Consider the following 8,800-nt stretch of genomic DNA (forward strand, 5'->3'; position numbering starts at 1 on the left):
CATTAGGAGGCATGGCGCTACAGGCCTCCACATCCCACAGGAGAGTTATCTGATGTCTGGTGAGGCTGACATTCAGCAAGCCATGGTTTTCAAATCAGGTGAGAACTTTCTTACACCTCCAACTTGCAGAGCAGGTACGAGGTTCTGGGTGACTGTGTCGGCTCCCTGGACCTCAGCATTTCCTGGGGAGCTGTGCCAAGCTGTGGGCTTACAAGTGGAATTGCATCAGCAAGCTTGTCCCACAGACTAAAACTGTGTTCTCTGACTTAGGTTTAACAACAATAAACTGAAGTTTGGACTTGACTTCATGTGTTTTGTGCTTTCTTTCTCTGAACTCAGAACATAATTATCACCGCTCAAAATCCAATAGTAATAAAGTCATTCCTTTATTACTGTTCTACAAATATTTACTGACTATATTATCCGTGTGTGTGTGTGTGTGTGTGTGTGTGTGTGTGTGTGTGTGTGTGCAGGTGCTGGTGCATGTGTGGGCACATATGGAGGCCAAAGGACAGCCTCAGGTATTATTTCTCAGATGATGTTCATCGTTTTTTGTTTTTCCATGACAGGGTCTCTCACTGGCCTGGAATTGGCTAGAGTAGCTGGCCAGCAAGTCCTGGGGGCCCACCTGTCTCTACCTCCCAGAGCTGTGATGATAAGAAGTTGCTTTGCAAGTGTAGGCCTTGAATTTACTCCCAGGATCCTGTAAAAACAAAAAAGCTAGTTTCCTTATATCCTCAGCATCTTGGGGTGTGTGTGTGTGTGTGTGTGTGTGTGTTATAGAGAGTCTTCCCACAGCTCTCTGGCTTTTATGAATTAGGCACGAATAACCTGGTGATTTGGATCCTCGACAGGTTATTTAGGTGCTAATAGTTTATAGCAATATTTAGGGGGAAAAGCACCCAGAGAATTTGGGGGTATTTTGAGACTGGGTACAACTTTGCGCACTTGGGGAAAAGGTGAAAACCAATTGGTTGCTTTGGAAGTTGAGTCCTGGAGTGGCCTGTCCCGCTGAGAGCAGGTGTGTTTGGGGGCCTTGTCCTGCCCTTCAAGCTGGTTTGTTGTCCGGCAACTTGGAAAGAGTCCCACGTAACTCATCAGGCAATCCTGCTTGCTTCCGCACATACTGAAGCATGTTAAGACTAGTTGAGAACACATGCAAAGTGCTTTAGGGGGCACCATGTGGGGCACTATTATTGCCTGAGTGCCAGCTACTGTCCCTCTACAGCACTGCCGCAGAACAGGGCACCTGCTCTGCAGAATAAGGATCTTAGGAGGAAGAGTCATGTTCCTGAACCCGTGCCTAGAATTATGACGTCACATAAACACATCGTGATGCACTCTTTACTAATGCTGCCCTTCGTAACCTTTGTAGGGGAGTTCTTGTATTATAGGTACCAACACTCGCTGCTTCTGACACATAACACACTTTGCCCATCGCTTCCATCAGGCAGAGCCTGTGTGTGGCCAGAAGGATGTGCTTTTTCCTGTTACTGGAGAGAAATGCCATGGCAGAAGGGTACTCAGCTGGCCAACGCTGTAGCATCAGGCAATAGGACAGCCACTTTTCTCAGGGGCAGTGGTTGGTGTCTGATAATATTTCTGAATATGGAGGATTTTCAGAGCAATTTTAGGTTCACAGAAAAATGGAGCTAAAAAAGCAGGGGTCCCCCAACTCTAGTCCCTTATACTTTCCGTTTCCCTCATCAGAGTGGTGCATTTGTTAAAAATGATGCCAAACCCAATGCTGGTCGTTTTCACTGACTTCTTTCTTCGTTTTCTCCACTCTGCGGGTCTTGACGAGCGTACAGTGAGGCACACTTACATTACAGTGAGATGCAGTTAGCTCCCTCAATCCTCTGCTTCTCCTCTTCATCCCTCCTTTCTGTTGTCACCCCGACAACCACTGGTCTTGTCCTGTACTCAGTTTTGCTTTTTCAGAGTGCCATAGTATTGGAGAAATTATTTTGGCCACTCTACGTAGTTAAAAGGATATTTATTTAATGGCGTAACTCACAAATTAAGTAATAGGTAGGTCACAGGGTCTGGGGAAGGTGTATCGCAGTCCAGCGGTGTTCTCTGGAGCTTTGCACAGTCCACCTTCACCGTTCAGCATCCCGGCACAGAGAGCGCACAGAGAGAGCGCTGGCCCATCCAGCTCTCGGGTCTCCAGGCGCCTCCCCTTGCCCCGCCTCACCTCGTAGGTGTGACAGTTGCCAGAGTCTCAATGGGGGTTGGAACTTCCAGATCCAAGCTGGAATGGCTACCCACTACACCATAGGTTTAGAGCCATGTAGATTAGTGCTGAAGTCTCTTCCTCATCCTTCACGGAGTGATAGCTCATTTCTTCCTCAGATAGAAGAGTTTCCCATTGTGTGGATGAATGAACCATACCCTGTCTATTCATCTCGGGCCTCATGGTTGCCTTTGAACTTTGGTGATTGTGAAGAAAGCTTTGTACTGTTTTGCATGTATATAAGGTTTCAACTCAACTGGTTAACTACAAAAGAACATTCTTTTTGGTTTGTATAGTAAGAATATGTTTAGTTTTTTTTATGGAGTAGCCAAACTTTTCCAAAGCGGCTGCCCCATCTTGCTTTCTGACCGGTGTTGACCGATCACTGATTGACCTCTTGACCCCCATTCGTGCCAGTGTTTGATAGTGGCAGATTTTGGATGCTGGCCATCCTGATAGATGTATGGGGATCTCTCACTGTTTTCACTTACAATTGCTCAGGCATGTGATGATCAACACCTTTCCACCCCTCCGGTTGTCCCCTGTGTGTCAGGTGAGGGTTCCACTCCTGGGTGGTGGATGAGAAAATCAGATGAAAGTCAGAGCAGTTACTGCAGGATTGTGAATCAAATTCTCTTCACCGAAGCTCAGCCCACAAAAATACAGTCAAGGGTATTTTAGAAGACTCAAGGCTGTGTGTTTAGCCATGGTTTGCTTACATCGTTCTTTCTTCTTTCGTTCATTTCTTCTTTGATTCTATTCCAAGGCTCCCTCTTTTGTTTTCATTCCGTTTATAGAGCTTTATTTAGCCATTCATCTACAGTAAGTCTGCTGGGGACACGTTCTCCTGATCTTTCCTCATTGAGAATGTCCTCATTTTTGTTTCCTTGTTTTTCTCTGGCTGCTTTAAAATTTTCTCTTGTTTTTAGTTTTTGAAACTTTGATGACCTGTGTCTTGGTGTGGATCTCCTCAGGTTTATTCTGTTTGGATTTTGCTCCACTTTTTTTCTATCTGTAGATGTAGAGCTCTGGTCAAACTGGGGGGAAATCTGGTTGCTACTTGGAGTGCCCTCTCAGCTGCCCCTCCCCCTCAGCTGCCCCTCCCCTCTCCGCTGCCGCCTCCTCTCAGCTGCCCCTGCCCCTTCAGCCTGCCCCAGCTGCCCCCCTCCCCAGTACTGCTGAAGAGCAGGTGCTGCATCTTTTGTTATGAGCCTCACAGGTGCTGGCTCTGTTTATTTGGTTTTTCTCCAGTCTATTTTTCCTGTGTTGTTCGGCTTGAGTAATTTCTAATGTCCCACCACCCAGGTGATGGATTCTTCTCGCTGTCCCATGCATCCTATTGCTGAGCCCTTTAATGTTGACTACTGTACATTTCAGTTCTAAACTTTCCATTTGGTTTTATAACCATGGGAACACCTAAATGAACTCTTTAGCTTTCTTTTTTTTTTCAGTTGATAGCTAATTTTGAAGGTTATACACCTGATCAATATATTGTTATTCTCCCACTGGCTTTGTGGTCCATAACCTCTGAGACACGTGGGTATGATGATAATGATGGTCTAGGTTACTCTTCAGGGACCCAGAGGCCACTTCTGCTGAAAGCGCTGTTCACATGGGAATACAGATGACTCAAGGATGACTAAGACAGGTGAATCAAGCTTGGTACTGCTGCCTCCGTATTGTATCAGTGTCCTCCTTTGCTGTCTTAGCTTTGAGCCAGATTTCTGCTCAACTCTGCACATAGTCATATTAACCACTTCAGAAAAGTCTTCTCCGGAGCTGTAGAATTAACTTGACCTAAACCTACTAAAGCCTTGTTCGCCTCCAGGGCTGATGACATCAGGATAAAGACAACTAAGACAGCATCCTAGTCCAGGGCAGTGGAGCCTTGTCTACACCTGGTCCAGGTCAGTGGAGCATGTCTAAAGGTCTCTTTCTTGCCTATGGTTCCAGCTCCTCTTTCTCTCCCTGTAACACAGGGAACACACCTTAGTTCTCCGAGAGTTTGTGTTGGTCTTACCTCCCATCTTTGATTTGATGGCTTTTTAAGTAAGTCTTTTTCCTTGGCCCAACAACCTGTACTTGAGTCATTGGCTTTTTGAGTGGTGTAGTACCCAAACATGGTTTGGTAGCAGTATTTTAAATATGTATCTTCTATTTCTTTGTTGGGGCTCTGTAATTGTTGGTGTTGGAAATGAACTTGGGGCCTCACACATACTAGGCAAGTGCTCTACACTTCGGGTTATTCCCAGCCTGACTCTGTGTTCTGTTTGCTTCGCATAGGTTTATAATTGCTCAATGAAACATTTTTTTTTTTTTTCAAGACAGAGTTTCTCTGTGTAGTTTTGGAGCCTGTCTTGGATCTCCCTCTGTAGACCAGGTTGGCCTTGAATTCACAGAGAGCTGCCTGGCTGAGTTCATCATCTTGGAACTGAGTGTTTATGTTGATATAGTCCAGCTTGAGATGTTCTGGATTCTTGATATGGTGAGGGAGTTTTGATTGATACCTGAACATTTTTGCAGTGTGTTACAATACTCTGGGTCTTATATAAGCCTTCTACTTCAACTAATTCCCCCCCCCCACCTCCCAGACAGGGTTTTGCTGTGTAGCTTTGGTGCCTGTCCTGGATCTCTCTCTGTAGACCAGGCTGGCCTCAAACTCACAGAGATCTGCCTGCCTCTGTCTCCCGAGTGCTGGGATTAAAGGAGTGTACCACCATCGCCTGGCTGGCACACACCCTTGGGAGGCAGAGATCTGGATCTCTGTGAGTTCAGGGCTACACTGGAAACAGCCAGGCAGTGGTGGCGTACAACTTTAGTCCCAGTATTGGGAAGCACACATGCCTTTAATCCCAGGAAGTGACGGCAGGGCGGAGAAAGGTATATAAGGCCTGAGGAAACAGGAACTAAGGCAGTTCAGCTAAGACCCTTTTTGGTGAAGGCTCAGAGGATTTCAGTCAGAGGATTCGGGGAGTTGGTGAGGTAATAAATAGGTGATGGCTGTGGTTGCTCTGCTTCTCTGATCTTTCAGCTTTCAGCCTGATATCTGGCTCTGGTTATTTATTATAAGACCATTTAGCACTCGAACAACAACTCTCCATCATGATTGGGATTAGGACTTGTGGAAAGAGATTCCAAAGACACAGTTAGCCTCTTATTTCTGTGGGATGCAGAGGCACAGTGTGATGAGGAGGCAAGAGCCACATCAGACACTGAACCTGCTGGTGCTTTGAGCTTGTCTATAAGTCACCCAGGCTAGGTGTTTTATTACAGCAGGTGGGATGGGCTAAGACACAGGGGTAAAGGGTGTGTGCACTCCGTTCTTCTCTGGGGAAATTCCCTGGTGGACTGACGGGGTGGTGGTGGTGGTGGTGGTGGTGGTGGGAGGTGGGGAGTGGGGGAGGGGTGGAGGAAGGTACTTTGAGTCCAAACCTAGGTGGATAGTGCTGGCCATGCCTTGGACTTTCTACTTACTGCTACTTGGAGCAAGTAAAGCAGACTGTGATTTCCCAGGTGTGTTCTGGGGGGCCTGGCTTTGGAGGTGGCTGCATCTTCCACGCACACACCTTTCTTCTGTTGCCTCATCGCCTCTGTCAGTGAGGACCACTGAGGCTGAAAGGAGTGATGGGCAATGGTAACCAACACATCTTTCCAAATGTGCCTGTGTGAAGACTGAACCTTGGTTTGCAATTTCTAGAGTATGGAGTATGGCGACTACTTGTATTTCTCCGCATCTGTCTAATTAAAATACTGAAGAAACAGAGCTGGGGGCAGTAACTGGGAGAGCACTAGTGTAGTATGGCAAGGCCCTGGGTTGGAGCCTCCAATTTATTTAGTTTTTATTTTTGGAGACAGGTTATTTCTACATAGCCCTAGCTGTCCTGGGACTTACTATGTGGACTAGGCTGGCCTCAAACTCGCAGAGAGCTGCCTGCCTCTGCCTCCCGAGTGCTGAGATCAAAGATGTGTGCCACCTGGCTGGGTTCTTATCTTGACCAAAACAAAACAAGAAGAACAAGAAGCCAAAGCATCCCCCTCCAACAGAAAAGAATGTGGACTTGAAAACATACGAAATTTGTTTATCCAAGTGAAATTGTGTGAATTATTGGCACTTAGAGGTCACAAACTAGGCAAAGTTGTGACATGAGTTAGATTTCATTATTGGTTAGGGAATTGGCCTAGGGATCCATGGCAGGGACAGAGCTCATCTCTGAAAAAGAGGGTAATGGGCTAGATACGGTGTCACATGTGTGCAAGTCTAGCACTCAGAAGGTAGAAACAGGACCAGGAATTCAAGACCAGCCTGGGCTACATGAGAAGGATCATAATGTGTTGTCCTCTAGACATAGCTGCTCGTGTCCATGATCCTAGCACACATGGTGCTGAGGCAGGAGGACGGCAGCAAGTTTGAGGCTGGCTTGGGCTGCACAGTGAGACCCTGTTACAAAGACAAAAATAAACCAAACAAAAAAGGAAAGGACAGTATATCCTCCTCTTTAAGAATATGGATGCCGGTTGTGGTGGCTCATGCCAGTACGATTTGCTGAAGGAGGCAGAGGCAGGAGGATCAAGAGTTTGAGGCCATCCTGGGCCACATATTTAAACGGGGCTGGAGAGATGGCTCAGCAGTTGAGATCACTGACTGCTCTTGTAGAGGACCAGGGTTCAATTCCCAGCACCAACATGGCAGCTCACAATTGTCTGTAACTCCAGGATCCAACACCCTCATACAGACATATACAGGCAAAGCACCAATCGGAAAAAAAAAAAAAGAATATGGACTCTGGAACTGGAATCTCTAGGTCAGAGGTCAGCAAAGCAGGGCCTGGCCTGCTCCCTGTTTCTGCAGAGTCTAAAAGCTAAGAGTTTATTTATTTATTTTTGACATTTTGAAACACCTTTACTTCAAAGTCAAAAGAATGGCATGCCATAAAAATGATATAAAACTGTAGCTGCAGAGCTCATAAGAACCTTGAATGGAACACAGCCATCCATGCTCGTCCCACGGCTCTATTGTGAAACGACAGAGGAGCCGGGACAGACTGCCTGGATCCAAATGTCTTCATTGTTGGGCTCTTTACAAAGTTTGATGGCACTGGCTTGGGTTCAAATCGCAGCTTCTAAAACTCATATCACAATCCTGGACAAATCCCAGCATTTCTGAGTCTCAACCTCCTCACCTGTTAAATGGGGACCGCTTAATATTAATAGTCATTAAGTGGAGTACACAAATCGATATTTAAAAAGTGCTTGTAATCACGCCTGGCAAACATGTGTCTGAAAATTAGAGGTTTCAGCCTGTTGAATCAGCTAAATATTAAGGAATATTTACCTTTATTTTATAAAAATTAAATTTTTTATGGATAAAATATGATTTTAAAGTTGAACTTTGATGGAGGAGATTTAATTTCACATTTAGTACCTTAATAGCTAAATACCAAAATATTAAGCACCTACATAACTTACTTAGTCTTTTCCCAACACCACTGGGACTGTGGGCCAGGCTCTGTGAAGTCTTTGGCTTATATCAAAGTTCTCTAGGGTCTACAAGGAAGACCTCTCCAAGTCTGGGAGGCAGGATTGGGTACGGTTCAGTGCCTGGAGTTATGCTTGCATTGATTAAAATGTGATGTTTGTGCGTGCGTGTGAGTAGAGGTCAGAGGACAACTCTCAGGGGTAATCATTTCTCTCTGCCACTTTGTGAGACCAGAGGATTAAGCATAGGCCATCAAGCCTGTGTGGAAATGCCTCTACCCACTAGGCTATCTTGCCAGATCTGCTTGTGTGGATTCTGACTTCTTACATATTTGATTTTCAGGCGAGTCTTATTTGTATAACAGGGTTAGTAATATCTTTTTCATAGGAGTATTATGAAGATTATGATGATTAAAAGTGCTAATGTTCACCAAGTGTTTAGTGTAACACATGGGGTTTAGCATGCATTTCATAAGCTTCAGTTATTATTACAATCATTCTCCCAAGAGCTTGGCTTAGTGAATTACTGCTAATCAGTTACTAAGCTCCTAGCAGAGCAGAAGGTTGAATGTGTTGTGTGCTTTGAGTGCTATTGGGAGATGCTTTCCTGCTTCCCTGATGTTCTGAAATTCAAAACATCACATGCTTTTCTTAAACACTGCTTTCTCCAGGGAGCCTCCTGTTTAAAATGTTCATCTTCCAAGAGGGCGTCCTTTTCTCCTTGGTGCGGTTTAGTTGATTAGATCCTAGGTTTCTTTTCTTTACAACGGTAGCCTGGCAACAGTGGACACCCGAGAGCTGGGATTTGTGGTCAGTAGGAGACTGGGTAAGGACCTCTGAAAGATAGCGACAATGTACTAAAGACAGAAACACTGCACAATATCCTTGTTCCCATTGTAGTTTATAAGGGAAATTTCTATCTGCCTCGGGATGAATTGACACAGCCTGTATTTCCCAAGCAAGGCTACCTTTGCGGCAAAGATCAAACCTGCCCCAGGGCGCCACCTGCTGACTACGTGATTCCGCTCCCGCATTCCGGGCTGGGACAGTCCTGCCTTCCTAACACCAAGCTCATCCGACTCGCCCACC

This window comes from Peromyscus leucopus, chromosome 3, assembly GCF_004664715.2.
Source record: "Peromyscus leucopus breed LL Stock chromosome 3, UCI_PerLeu_2.1, whole genome shotgun sequence".
In the NCBI taxonomy this organism is placed as follows: domain Eukaryota; kingdom Metazoa; phylum Chordata; class Mammalia; order Rodentia; family Cricetidae; genus Peromyscus; species Peromyscus leucopus.